Source organism: Polistes fuscatus, unplaced genomic scaffold, assembly GCF_010416935.1.
Source record: "Polistes fuscatus isolate 324 unplaced genomic scaffold, CU_Pfus_HIC Scaffold8, whole genome shotgun sequence".
NCBI classification, from domain to species: Eukaryota; Metazoa; Arthropoda; class Insecta; order Hymenoptera; family Vespidae; genus Polistes; species Polistes fuscatus.
The window spans coordinates 8,055,019-8,070,819 of NW_025113162.1; the positions used below are offsets into that span (position 1 = coordinate 8,055,019).

Here is a 15,801-nt window from a genome sequence, read left to right on the forward strand (position 1 = left end):
TTGGGGAGGTGTCACATCCGAATAATATGACTACTTTTTACTCCTTTCTCTCTGTTTTTTCTTTTTTTTTATTATAGGCTTTTATTAACATTTTCTTTCAATTAAATAATATCAATATTCGATGGTAATATTATTCGTTGCATAGAAATATTGAAACGAATCAATTTGTTCTAACGAATAATTTTTTTTTTGTTCCTTTTTACGTGAAATTCGTACGATAAATTTACGTCTAGTAATAATAATAATAATAATAATAATAATAATAGTAAAAGATTAAGTCTAGAATTGTTCCATTATGCAATTAACCTCTATCACTCTAATTAGCAGTAATGCTTTCAGTTATATGTCCTGCTTGGTGTTTGCTTATCATTTATTATCTCGATCTCACTTTTAAACCGAGGATCAATAAAAAAAAAAATAGTATAATAACTCGCGTCAAATGATAATAAAAACGTCGCTTGATAATGCTTTTGGTTCTTTCATTATTTTTTCTATTTTTTTTTTATTTAATTCAATCTTTTTAAAATTTAAATGTAACGTTGAAAAAAAGAAAAACAATTTTATCGTTCGGTACGTCAGATGACGGTAAAATAAAAATAAAAGAAAATAAAGGGAAAATACTGTAAAGAACCGTAGGAATCGAATAAAAGTAATTTACCATGATTGTCAGGAGAATATGCCTCGGGAAAAAGATCGTAAAATGTTGCATGAACTTATGCACTCTAAAAAAAAAAAAAACCCCTACATTTCTTATGATCATTTATTAAACGAACTTGGAATAAAGCACGCGTACGCGAACAAAAGAAAAAAAAGAAAAAAGAGAAACCAAACCTACGAAAATGATTCAAAAAATTCTCTCTCTCTCTCTCTCTCTTGAGATAAAAAAAAAAGTATTTAAAATTAAAGATCACCAGGTGAGAAAAATATCTATCACCGAGTAAGATGATCGTAGTAAGGTGGTACGTAAATTTCAGTAAAGAAATAGAAATAGTATAAGAAGAAAAATAATAATAAAAAGAAGAAGGAGAAGTAGAAGAAGAAGAAGAAGAAGCGGGTTGGGGGCCACCCTCGAAGCACGCTTGCGCCGAGTTGAAAGAGGGTGAAAGAGAGAGGGTAGTAGGAAAGAGGGAGGGGGTAGGTGAAGGGGGTGGTAGAGGGTGCGGAGGCCTGGTACGGCCGGGACGCCGTCAGAACGGCGTCGCGACGCGAACCTTTTGCGTCCGTCGGCCCTTACACTCTCTTTACTTCTGCCCGAACGTTCAACATAGAAAGAGAAAGAAAGAATAAACATCAAAATAAACATATACATGTTATATATATACATATATATATATGTACATACGTATAAAAAATAAATTGATTACAATTAAAGAGAATACGATTATAAATATATCGAATATATTCGTACGTAAAAATAAAGAAGAAGAAAAATAAGAAGAAGAAGAAGAAGAAGAAGAAAAATGGAATGAAAAGTAATCGTAAGGAATAAGGAAAAAAAAAAAGGTCAAAGAGAAAGAGAAATTAGATTAGAAAAATTAGAGAAAGTAAATCAAAATTAGAAAAAAAAAAGGAAACAATTTTCTAGAAGATTAAATAAGAAGAAAGTGTGAAGAAGATAAATAGATTGCAGTTATAATACAACCAAACAAAAATTTATCTTTCTTTCTTTCTTTCTCTCTCCCTCTCTCCCTCTCTCTCTCTCACTCACTCTCTCTTATAAACAATCGTCTGATTTATTCGTGTTAAATTCGTTTCTGTATACGCACACACACACGTACACAAACACGGATACATACATATACGTATATAAGTTTATTCGTTCGTGTGATTTTGGAATGGTCGATTTTCGAGAGATCCGCGAGCGAGCTTCGAGGGACTTTTCTTCCACGATTTTTATCGAATATAAATAATTCAAGAGACAAGAAGAAAAAGAAGAAGAAGAAGAAGAATAAGGTGAGGAAAGGAACGAAGAAGAGAGGAGAAGAGAAGAGAAGTGAAGAGAGGAGAGGAGAGGAGAAGAAACGAGTGAAAGGGTTGACAGTTTTCGTTGGAATTTTTTGGTAGATTCAATCGGTGAAATCGTTGAGAAAAACAGAAAGAGAAACAGAAATTGGAAGAGAGGAAAGAGAGAGCGAGAGAGTGAGAGAGAGAGAGCGGGAAAGAGCCAATTCAGACGACGTAACAGGTACGTGCAAGCAACCCTACTACTACTACTACTACTACTACTGTTACTATTACTACACTACTACTGTTACTACTACGATTATATACACATCTATGTAATAACAGTGTTCTTTTTTATTGTTATTATTATTATTATTATTATTATTATTATTATTATTCAATTGGTATCATTTTTATGGTAACGTTATCGTAAAATAGCGTATCACGTAAAATAGTTGATTATGAAAATAATTCTTCTATTATTCCTACAATGCTACTACCACTAGTATTATTTTTCTTACAATTATCTGCACGATTATTTAATGACGTTGTTATTATTATTCGATAACTATAATTACGATATTATTATTGACGCGTATTTACGTAAAAAACATTTGATTCTCGAGTCGATCAGTTTAATTGTTCAACGTGCGATATCAATTAATTTCATTGTAACAGATATTTGCGTTTATTTTAATCGACTCGTTTGTCGTTGACTCGTCGCGTGTTTATTTTTATTATAATTTTGTTCTTTTTTTTTTTATTTATATTCCTTCGAAATAACACGATGCAGTACGGGGAATTAATGGGGAAGAGATCGTGCGACGTCAACCACCATGGTGGAGGAGGGGGATCGGGGATGGGTAGGTGTGGGCAGGGGGTTTACTTTTTCGATTCCGTCGTCTACGAAGAAGTTGAATAAGGATAAAGCCGACGTGACACGCGATCCGATCGTATCGACGTGAACGTGAGTCCGATACGAAAAAAAAAAAGGCTAGATGAAAAAAGAAAAAATAAAGAAAGAAGGACAGGGAGATGTAGAAATGGATACAAATGGAAATACACGCGGAACAACGCGTGTTTTTTTTATCCTCGTCTTTTTATTTTTTTCCTTTCCTCTTCCACGTCCATCTTTCTTTCAATTTTCTCAATTTCGTTATTTCCATTCTATGCGTTTCTTCGTTACCGATACAAACCTAATCAATGAATTTAATATTTATAATTCAACACACACTTCAATTTCATTTTTAATTTATCAAAAATTCATCGTTGATTAATTTTACATATTTTTTTATATACTATTGATATAAAAATAGAAAACAAGACAAGGTAATTGACATTTCGTATTTGAAATTGTTGATTATTTTTCTAAGAAAAAGAAAGAAAGAAAAAAAGAACTATTAGAGAAAAAATATTAAACATAATTTTAGTTTATTTAGGTTAAAAAAATCGATAACAATTCATTAAGACGATCCGATGGAATGATCAGAAGAGAATTGTACTCAACGATGAAATATTAAAAGGATAAATTATTATGAAATGAGTGAAATCGATGAGTGACGTTTTCATACGTTATTAATTAAGTTTTGGAGACGTTCGGTAAAAGTGGTGTATAGGATTCTATCTATTTCCTTCGTGTAGGACGAAAACTCGAAGGTAATATATGGCTAACACACACCACGCTAGTTAGGCTAGTAGTAGTATGCAGTATTCCATTCGATATCGATCGATAGTATTGGCCAATATCGGGTCTAGTAGTATTTTTTTTTTCCCTATACGACACTCCGCTATTCTCGCCATATTAAAAGTGAAATTTCTTTTTTGACCGATTGAATATTTGTTCTTTTTTTTTTTTTTGATCGATATATATTCGTTCTTTCGTTCTCTTAGTTGGTAAGTTCGTTCGGTTGGAATACACAGATCGTAAAAGGACTCTCTAAGACCGATTTGGGACAACCCCTCCCATCCCACCTCCTCCCCCTCCTCCCCCTCCCCCCTGTCTCCCGCCCCTATCGTTAATATTTACGAACTTCGACGAAAGTTCTTTTTGAAGTGTTATGATCTTCCCCCTATAGATCGAATAATAATGCTTCGTCGTGTTCCTACCTTTCAAACTTATCCAAAAGAGATATTTTCTTCTTCCTTCTTTTTCTTTTTTTTCTTTTTTCTTTTTTTTTTTCTACGTCGGTAGGAAGATTTACTTAGCGGAGTTTGAAATTTTTTTTCTTTTCACTTTTTTTTGATAATAAATATTTATGAAATATTGTTAATATCTATCAAAAAGGGGGGTTTCCTTTGTTTTGGTATATCGATTAAATTCATTTAACAAACACGTTTGGAATGTTCTTTTTTTCATTTTAATAAATATTCATTTAAACAAAAAATAAAAATCGTTCGTTCCTGTCTATCGAAAGATTTCTTTTTCTTTTTAAAATAAAATCAAATAAAATGGAATGGAATAATTTATTTCAGTTATATATTTTTGTTATATATTTTTGTAAATTTGTCTTTCACGGTGTTTCCATATGATTATTTTGTTTGTATGAAGTTTGACACCTAAAATATCACGTTAATATCAACTAAAGAATATTAATGAACGTAATATTCTCGATATAAAATGAGAAGAGAATGAAAATGTGTTAAAAATCTAGCGTGTATCGGTCATCGATAACCACCGTTTAAATTTTATATTTAAACCGATATCATCGAATATTTCAATAATTTCTAAAGAGTCTAAATGTAAATGAACTTTAAACGAAAAAAGAAATTCTTCGGAAAATGCGATATTTCAATGATACGATACGTTAATTCTACTCTCGAAATAGTTAAAAATAAAAAAGAATCAAAGATGCAAGAGCGACCGAGAGAAGAAAAAAAAAAAAATATATAAATTCAAGGAAAAATCGAAGAAAATATTTCTTTCATCAGTCGAAAATTCAATTTTCACGTATCGAAATTGAATATAGTATATGGGACAAATCGATTCGCGTACGGTGTATATCCGTTTTTAACGAATAATATATCTCGCGAGCTTTACAGTCGTTGTTTTACGTAAAATGATATTTAAATGTAAAAAAAAAAAAAGTTACGCGTATGACAAAAACGTAATGATAAATATTATACTGTTGGTTATTTTTTTTTTTTAATTCGTATTGATATAACACAACGCCAACGTGCAACAAAAGCCGAGTTCATTTCGAGATTAATGAAATATTATTTTTAGTCAACGTTAATACATTCCTTCGTACGTGCACGTTGTTTATAACGATAAACGGGATAATCTAAAAATAACTTAGTCTCGATGTCACTTTGATAATGGGAAAATAAATTAGACTTGGAGAATATTGAAAATTACGATCGATATAATACATCATAGCCAGTTTCATTCGAGTATGTGTATTACGCGTGAGTATGATAACTACGTGTTACCATATTTATAAGTACGGGTGTGTATATATAAGTTAACAAGAGAATAATAAAAAGATAAATAACGATAGAAAATGATCGAACCCCATCGACGTATTTTAACTAACATAAGGGCCGTTGTAACATGAAAATTGTATTTTAAGATGATGGTTAGGTCAACTCACTTTCTATGAAATATTCATATAATTTTTTTTTTTTACTAAAATTATATGTTAGATCGTCGTAAGTTGTACAATTCTTTTTAAAAAACAAATTCTTTCCCCATGTGCATTATTCTCTCTCATCGTCATTGTCTTTCTCATCTTATCTTTCAATTATTATTCATGTAACTTAGTTTTCGTTTTCTTCCTTTATACCTACTTACAAATTTATTCGTACGTTCTAAGAAGAAATTCCATTCCTTTTTCTTTTCCCTACATTTTGTACTTTATATATATATATATATATAAAACTGTTTGTCCTACCTATTCTTTCTCCGGAGTGTCGTTACAAACGAAAAAGACGAATCCGAGAAATTCTTCTCACGTATCAAACACACCCTTTTTTTTCCCCTAGCCTTTCCTTTCCACCTACAAACGGGGTTTAAGTACCTTGTTTTTCCTTTTTTTTCTTTATCTTTTCCTTCCTTCTTTCTTCTTTCTATTTTCCTTTTTTCTTTTTTCTTTTTCTACATCAACTTCTTCTTCTTCTACTTCTACTTCTAACATAAAAGAAAGTAGCGAAACTAACGTCGGAAAAATAACTCATTCCAAGCTCCCCCTTAACCTCCCTCCCACCCTCCTCCACGTTTTCTTTCTATAGAAATTAACGTCATAAATCAAACCGTACACCACCACCATCGCCATCATCACCACCATCGCACCATCGTACCACTCTTTCGAGCTTTACGATTAAAAGCAAACGCGATCGTGTTACGAATCAAATGGGTCAAAAGGGAAAACCGGAAATACATGGAAATTCGATGTCACGTTTGGATAGTAACTTTCTACGTCATTCGTCGTCTTCGTCATCATTTGGATCCAATGGAAAACGATTTGAGCTTACCTATGCATCCATGCAAACTGCAATTCATACACCCACACACACATACATACATACATATATACGTATAAATAGTATCATAGTTGAGACATATTCGTGAATGGAATGAAGGAGAGAATATGGGAAATACTTGATGGATGAACCTTACGTTTCCACGAAATTTGATTAACGATCATGAATTCTGGTTAGAATGCATCTTATAGATTTTAGATTATAATTCCTCAATTTTCTTTCTTTCTTTCTCTCTCTCTCTCAATCTCAATCTCTCGCATCGTATAACGACCATAATTTCGTATTAATCTTCGTTACATTTTCTTTTCTCAAATGAAAATTATATTTTTACTTACTTGATTAACTTCAGTTAATTATACACACACACATTTATTTGATGAATTCGATTAATTTGCTTTATTGCATATTAAACAGTATTTTCGTATATATTATTCGAGAAAATAATCAAATAATTTCAACCAATGAAAATTTATCTCGAGTATTTCGATTGATGTTAATAATCTTTCGTATTGTTTTTCTTTTTTTTTTTTTTCGAGATGACAAGATGCATAATACAACTATTATTATTATTATTATTATTAGATAATTTAAAGTTAGTTTCTTAGACTACTAGGAATATCTTTCAAGTATTCCAGATCCGATTTACCATATCTCTTTATCGAATGTCACCAATCTTCTATTATATTTTCATACTATCATAGTATAATGTGATTTATCGTACTATTTCAAGTTAAAGCATAACAGGAGACAAATGATATGTAAGATTTAGTGTCAAAAAGAAAGAGAAAGAGAGAGAGAGAGCAACCACTTTTGATTGCTTGCTATACTTTATATCTTCTTACGAAACTTTTCAAAAAAAAAAAAAGGAAAGAAAAAAAAAGGATAAAAAATGAAGGAGGACAAGTTACTTAATGTTAGTATGGAAAATTTAACGACAAAAGTTACCGAACTCGATGAAATTAAAATGAAACGACAATCTGTTGGATGTAAAACGAAGAAGAAAAAAGAAAAAGAAAAAGATAGGAACTAAATGAGGATACAAGGAACGTCGTATTTTCATTTTCTTACTTTACTACGATACTTTTTAATAATAATCTTTTCTTTTTCTAACGAAAAACAACAAAATCTTGATCATTAATCTTTAAATTAGTATTTCAAAATCACAAACTCGTATAAATCGAGTGACCATGTGTTTTCCCATGATCGATTAATCGATTGTTCCTTTAACAATAATTAAATAAAATATTTATTTTACAATAATATTGACGATTTAATTGAAAAAAAAAAATGAAGTAGGATTATATGCTATGACTGAAAAAAGTAATTCGCGAAAGTTTTTGAAAATTAATCGAATAAATCGACAAGTTTTGCAAACACATATATATATACACACACACACACACACACATATACACCTTACTACCTACACACTAAATAAAGGTAGAAACGTAAAGGTAATATCAGAAAGAAAGTATAAAATAAGAAAATAAGGAAAGGTCAAGTTAATTCGTTTCGAAGCAACTTCGTTCCATGTGTCTTAACGCTTGCAATTTCGTTTCCAACTCGTATTCGTTATTCCTGACAAATTAAATTCTGTACAAAGCGGCAATAGTTAAAGTCTAAGAAAACCTTCAAGAAAGATAGATAGAGAAATGTATAGATATATAAAGAAAGATAGTTTGAGAGAATATCTAACCGTGTAAGAAGAAGAAGAAGAAGGTTGGTTGGGGTTGGTAAGAAGAAACAGTAACCTCCTTAAATGACTCCATTTTCTTATCTCATAGAGAGAACCTACGTTATGATATCACCCAACCCTTCCCCTCCCTTCGTATCACCCCCTAAAACCTTCTGTCTCTTTCCCCATTTTCTCATCTCCGAAACGTATGATTTCAAACTATTTTATAGCTTCCCAACTAACCAATTGAAGAATCTAACGGTCATTTGTGAAATACACGAGTCCTGTATTACGATTTACAGTGTAAAATTCTGTCCACGTGGTCTTTGTGGTAAAACTAATACACATATATATATATAGAAACATAGAGTAAAGCAGAAATATCCGTGTCCGTTAGTGCACTCGACGACGACGGTCATACAAATTGAAACGAATTTTACGAAGAGGAACGAATCCTCCCTCTCTCTCTCTCTCTCGTTTGTTAATTTACTCGAACATAATTTACACCTTCAACGTTACGAAAATAGCACCTCTCTTATCAACGTTATAAATGTATTTATATTAACGCGCGTGTGTGTATGTGTATGTGTGTGTATACATATATGTATATACTTAACGATTAAAAGTTAGATAATTCGTTAAATTCGTGAAATAATTTAACTAAAACGTGAAATAATATAATACTGATCTCTGTTAAAAAGTATGAAATAAGACAAATTTATATTATACACAGTGCATTAGTTTTATTTTTTTTTTTTAATATTTTAATAATAGCAATAACAAGAGAGAAATAAAATTGAAACGAATTAATTTAATTATATATCGATGAATAAATTAAAATATCAAATAAAAATCATTAATAGAGAGAAAATCGATAATTTATTATCAACAACATTTGATAGACGTAATAATAGACGTAAATTTAGAAATTGTTTATAAATCCCCTTATAGCAATTCACCGTGGCCATAGTAATCGCATTTAGTACGTCGCCTACACTGTCGAACGTCATCCGAATAGGAAGCTAGTTCAATGTACATATATTGCAAAATCAACGTAATATCACGTTTCACCTATTAAACGTATAAATATATATAGGTATATACAATACATACACATATACATATATGGGTTAGATGCATGCATGAATACATGCATATATATATACACTAAGAATTTAACATAGTCGACGTTCATAATATGTCTTCCCTTATGTAAAGCGTATCTTCGTCATTAATATCATAACTACGTCGACGCCCTAATGCACACATTTCTGCATACATAATTTAGGACTCACCCTTATCTTACGAAATAAAAGAATTCTTTTATTTTATTTTTTTTTTTTTTCTACAATAAATAAAAGAAAGAATCATTTAAAACGAGAGAGAGAGAGAGAGGAAGAGAATTCATTTTATTTTCACGTATCACGCGTGTATAGTTTACAATTTGTGGGATAGAATGATTATTAATAATTTTTAATAATAAATCTTGTAAATTAGCGGATGAGGAAGTAGAGAGAGAGAGATAGAGGAGTTTATTAATAATGAACATTTCCATCATTCCATATGGTTTATCTAGTATAATTTAAATATCTATGGTGTACGCATATAAAATAATGTATATCTATGTGTTGAATATATTAATACCTGAAATATAGGTATATAGTATTTTGTGATATAATATATACGTATATTTAATAAATTAATTATTATTCATATGTATATATATTTTATATAGAAAATTGTAGAAAATATTAATATTTTAAATTAACAATTATAAACAAAATAAATCATAATATATATATTATAATAAATTAATAAGAATTTTCAATGGAAAAGTTTGCAAATGTTTTTTTTTTTTTTTTTGAATCATCATCACAATAATTTGAACAATTCGTAAGGATTATGGTATCCCCTGATGCACACTTTTAATCGATGTATTCGATGGAGACGTCGTTCGGGTAGTTTTACTATCACTATCGTTACCCTATTATAGTAACTGTGCACAGTTAAGCCTCGAGATTACCGTAAACCAGCGTGTTTCGCTAATGAGGATTCCACAGATTCGTGAGAACTGCACGTAACTCTAACGATTTCATTTTCTTAAATACACCCCCAACACCTCACCCTCTATTCTCCCCCCTCCAATCGAATGGACTCGAGGAAGAATTTGAAAATGAGAACATTTTTGTTCAGAGATTAATTACAAACGTAACAACATAATAATTATCACTTTATATTCTAATCTTATATCACAAATTGCATATACGATAAATTATTTAGATTTTTTTATTTAATTAAATAATAATGAAATTTTTCTTATGTGTGTTATATAACATACATTTGTGTAATGTATAAATTAATTGAATGAATAATAATAATGATATTTTATTTTAACTACAAAAATAATCTCCAAACGAATGTAATTAAAAAAACTATTCAAAGGAAAAAGAAAAATGAAAATGAAATACAGAAAAGAAAAGAAAAGAAAAGAAAAGAAAGATTTACCAATTTTATTTTAATAATGTTATAAACGATAGTAGTTTATGTAAAAAGAGAGAAAGAGAGAGAGAAGAAAAAGAAAAAGAAAAAGAAAAAGAAATAATAAATAAATACGATTCTTTTGAACGTAACTCGTAAAAGTTATATACTATACATACTTTCCTTTCTACCCGATTAAAAACAACTTTGAATACGCTAACAAACTAGTACGCTCGTTTTCATCGTACTGCTAGAAATTCTCTCTCTCTCTTACTCTCTCACTCTCACTCTCTTTCTTTCTCTCTCCTTTTGTCGACGAACTTCATAGAAATAACTACAATGCTGTACATTTCGTTATCGCAACCATCGTTCGTTTCTATGTGACGTTAACGTGACGGATCATTATGATTCATTTTCCTAAGGGAACTAAATCAAATTTAAAAAACAAACATAAATTTATATATATATCATATAAACAAAAAATTAAATTAAATTAAATTAAATTAAATAAATAAATAAATTTATTTACGTACGATCGAATATATTTTATATATACGATAATAAATAAAATATATACATATATACTATATATATTATATTATTATATATATTATATATATTATATATATTATATATATATTATTTATATATAATAATTTTTATATATATATATATATTATAAATGTTTATCGAAAAGAAATATTATATTTCTATATAAGAAAAACTTGAACTATGTCACGATTACTATCAACTTTGCTGAGATATATGTATGACATCGTGTTGGTATTCCCTGTGGACATTAGTAAAGATATTCCAACGTGTTCGCGTAAAAATAAAGAACTGTACGGTACGTAGTAGTTATTTTCGCAAATGGAATTCGTTTCCGAGAAATGCGTTAACCTCTTGCATATATATACACACATATACACCATACACACACACACACACACACACATATACGCATTTCATCATATTTCCTATCTGTTCAAATATAAATCTACTTTGTTAGTTTTACCGTGCACATTTACATACGCGTGCTTGTACAAGTAATCCTCGTTTAAATCAAATTCCAAAATCAAATAGTTTCAACAAATATCTTATTCTTTTTTTTTCTTCTTCTTCTTCTTTTTGTAACAATTTAATATCCACATAAATAAATTTATTTATTCGTTAAATTATTATTACCTTTTATGATGATAATTTAACAAACGAACGAACAAAAATCATATAACAAAGTATAGTACTTTGTATATTTTCATTAGGATATAAATTGAATAATAATAATGATAAAGATTTGAAATTGAATAATTTAAATATATACATATATAATTGATTATGCTAGGAGATTTAGATTTGAAGATTAAAATATGAGACACGTAGCGATACGAAAGAGTTTATTTCATAGTTCTCGATGTTCATTTAATTAATAATGCGTTTATGAACAAAGTTTGATAAAACATTCTAACGACGTTCACTCGGTGTGCCGACCTACATTCTCCAATTATTATTTAAATATTAACATCAATGGTTCTCTCTCTCTCTCTCTCTCTCTCTCTCTCTCTCTGTGTGTGTTTACCTTATTTATTACTAATGCGTTTCGAATAGTATGAGAAAGTTCGATAATATGTGCGAGCCAATTATAATTCAACAACAACAAAATATTGTTCCCTTAATTATTAAAAATTAATTTGTTACATGCACGATTATCAATCACCATACAATTTTTCAATTACTTTTTTGTTTATCTTATAAAAATATGATCAATTTTTCGCGTGAATAAATAATAAAAAGAAAAAAAAAATACAATGATTAATAAATCGGATGAAGGTTGAAGAAGAAAGTATATTCTTATGGTATCAGTGATGGTGGGTGTAATGGTCGTGGGTTTACAGTTGAAGTCACGCAACATGAAAGGTAGATGAAAGAAGTGAAGAAGTTCTTCTTCTTCTTCTTGTCGTCATCGTTGTAGTGTACTTTTATGCGAAGGAACTTCGCCCTTTTGCTCCATACATAGTTGATTCCTTGGAAAGAAAAAGCCTTAAGGAAGAAAGAGAAAAGGAGAGAAAAGTAAAGTTTAAAGGTGTATAGGAGAAGAAAGATGGAAGAAAGTGTTAGGATGTTTTCACAAGAAAACGAGGGATGAGCATCTCATTCGCACAAACGTGTGTTCAAGTGGATCGCGTGTTTCAAAATAACACAAAGATATATACGTATAAACCTATATACAGAAAAAAAAATATATATATATAAAAATAGAAGGATAAAAAATGTATGAGGAATAGTTAGAAAGTAAGTGAAAAAAAAGTAAAAAAGAAAAATAATAAATAAAATTGAGAAACGTGTACGTAGGAAGTTGGAAAAATAAAAGTTTAAGGGGGGGAAAAATATAAGTAAGAGGAAAACTTGATATCGCATAATTTATAATTGTAATATTCTCTCGACAATCTTAATGCAACGTGTTCGTGGGTGTTTATACGAATTTTCAACGAAAAAAAGTTAGAAAATAATTCACAACTCTTTCTTCTCTCTCTCTCTGTGAACGACTCGAGGGGAAATAAATAAATAAATAAATATAACAATTTACGTTGAAAATTATACGAAATATAATAGGAAATTTTGTCGATTATTTTTTTTCTGTATATAAGAAACAAAAATTTTACAAATAAAAGAAAAACAAAACGATTCGTTTAACCGAGAATTTTCATTCGCGCAAATGATGAAAACATTTTAACGATTAAAAACAAGAATAAGAAGAAGAAGAAGAAGAAAAATCGTAGAAAAATATAAAAGTAGATGATGAATTGAATATAAAGATAAGACGAAATGAAGCGAAGTTTTAGCTGATAAAAAAAAAGAAAAAAGAAAAAAGTAAAAAGAGAAATAAATCAAAGTTTTGTCGGATAAGAAAAAAAATAATCGTTCTTTAGTGACGGGACAGAAACGATTTCGATCGTCGGAAGAGATCGTTTCGGTTGGAACAAGAAAAAAAAAGAAAGAATTTTTACAAAGATATAATTTACGATCGGAAAGTAATCTCGTTCTCGCAAGAAAACGAGATGGGATAAAAGCTATGGTTAGAGACTCGGATATCGACTGGTCGTGGTTCACCGAATGTTAGGGTGGGTTTTAGGGGGATGGGGTTAACGTCTCTCAAATCGGGAATTGGTCTTTGCCCATTCCCCATTTGCATTTCAACAATTTTCGGCTGGGGGACGTAAATGCGACAACTGGGTGGGTTCGGGAAAAGCTAAATAAAATAAAACAAAAAAAAAATAGAAAAAGAGAGGTAAAAAAAAGATTTAAAGCGCTTACTCGTGGATAGAATTTAAAAGATAAAGCAGCTATACGCGAATTGTCGGATTTAAAAAAAAAGATAAATATTCCGCGTAAATGGTAGTAACGATAAAGACGGATTGATTAACAAGTCAATTGTTAAGTTAAAAGTATAATGAAAGAGATAGGGGAATAGTGTGGGAAGGAAAAGAAATAAAGAAAGAGTAAGAGAGACAAAGATAGATGGATATACACACACACACACACATACATACATATCAGAGAGAAAAAGAAACGTATAGATAGACAATTGAGAAAGAAAAAGACAGAGATACGCGTGTAACACGTAAAAGTAACAGAAAAGGGTGAGACATATACAAAGTTAAAGATAGAATGTGAGTGAGATATACTGTAACAGTAAATAGAAATAACCATGCACATTAGGAGAACTTTAATTGATGTAGAAAAAAAAAAAAATCAAAACAGGTGAGATAGGAAGGTAAAAATAATAGTGATAATTTGTTGAATGAGAATGAAATATTTGTATTTACGAGACTCGTTAATCTTTCTTTTCGAAAAAAAGAAAAAAAATGACTCGACCAAAGGATCGTTTTATTTTTCAAATTAATCATCGATGACTTTTTATTTAACCCTTTTTCTTTTTTTTTTACTGACGAATACTTTTAACCGAAGTATTTTTTATTATTAGTACGGTTAGAGTAGAAAGAAAGAAAGAAATTTTCTTTTAACAAAATATTTCTATGAAAGAAACGGATTCGAGTTATCGTCGTCGTCGAGCCTTTTTCGCACCAACGAAAAAACAAACCAGCGGATTGTGAAACGTTTCTTAAAGTTTATTTCAAAGTAAACTTTTCGGTTTTCCTTAACCCCTCCCCCCTTAATATTTCTTTCTTTCTCTTTCTCTTTCTCTTTCTCTTTCTCCATTATCAAATTGATTGAATTTTTCTCGTTGTATTTTTGAAACAAATGTTCTATCTCAAACGGAATTCATTCATTTCGAAATTTATTTCATTAGACGTCATTGTGTTACATAATATTTGCATATAAAATACGAACTCTCCAACGCACGCGTTATATAAACATAAATATTTTTTTTTTTTTTCTTTTTTTAATCACCTTAAGATTTATTTTTTACCATAAATTTTCTATGTTTATCCCTTAGATTGTTTACAACGTTAAAAGGTCACATGAAACAACTCGAGCGTTCACGGTAGTTTTACGCATACGTTAACCACCCTTTTCCCTTCTCACCCCTTTCCTCCCCTGTTCTATCCCTTTCCATACTAGTTGCAAGCATCCCTACTTTTTCTTCTTCCGGTCGACATTTTGAAATCATTCCCCACGTTGCTCGTTAATTATACAAGCTCACCCGTTTGCGGATATAATTATTTAAGTTTTTGCTGGCATAAACTGTGTGTCCCAATGAATTATGTTTATCGCGAACATTGTTTCTTCATAAAGTGTATAAGATCGTTGATCGATTAAACGTCATTTATAGATAACATTAAAATATCTATGCGATATTTCAAATTACTATGTTTGTCATAAAAAAAAAAAAGATTAATTTAATTTTTCTTATCGCGATTTAAATAAATTCATTCATTTTCTGGTTATCAAGTATATTAAAGATAGACTTTAAAGATTTATTTTCAATGTTATTATTATCTTTTTTTTCTTTTTTAGAAATTATTAATCAAATTTGGATATCTATAGAACAAAAAAAAAATCAAAAAACACTAATGTGAAAAGTGGTATATCGTTTTTTTTCTTTTTTTTTAAATGTTTCCATCGAAGTTAGATATTTTTTTGTAAAATCTTAAAAGTTATTTACGCGAATTTATGACGTTGAAAATTTGATACGAACGCAGAACCCCGTAAATAATAGACCGGTTATGTTATTTACAGGGTTAAACTTCCGCATAAAAGAATTT

General features: G+C 29.7%; 1 protein-coding gene across 1 annotated transcript in view; it reads left to right on the forward strand.

Moving 5' to 3' along the window:
* Positions 1-1,529: 1,529 nt before the first annotated feature.
* The window catches only part of LOC122525122, a 90,945-nt gene continuing 76,673 nt past the window's right edge, over positions 1,530-15,801 (forward strand). Inside the window, 1 exon segment of the mRNA XM_043647759.1 lies at positions 1,530-2,185. The gene's annotated coding sequence lies outside the window, so the exon portion shown is untranslated.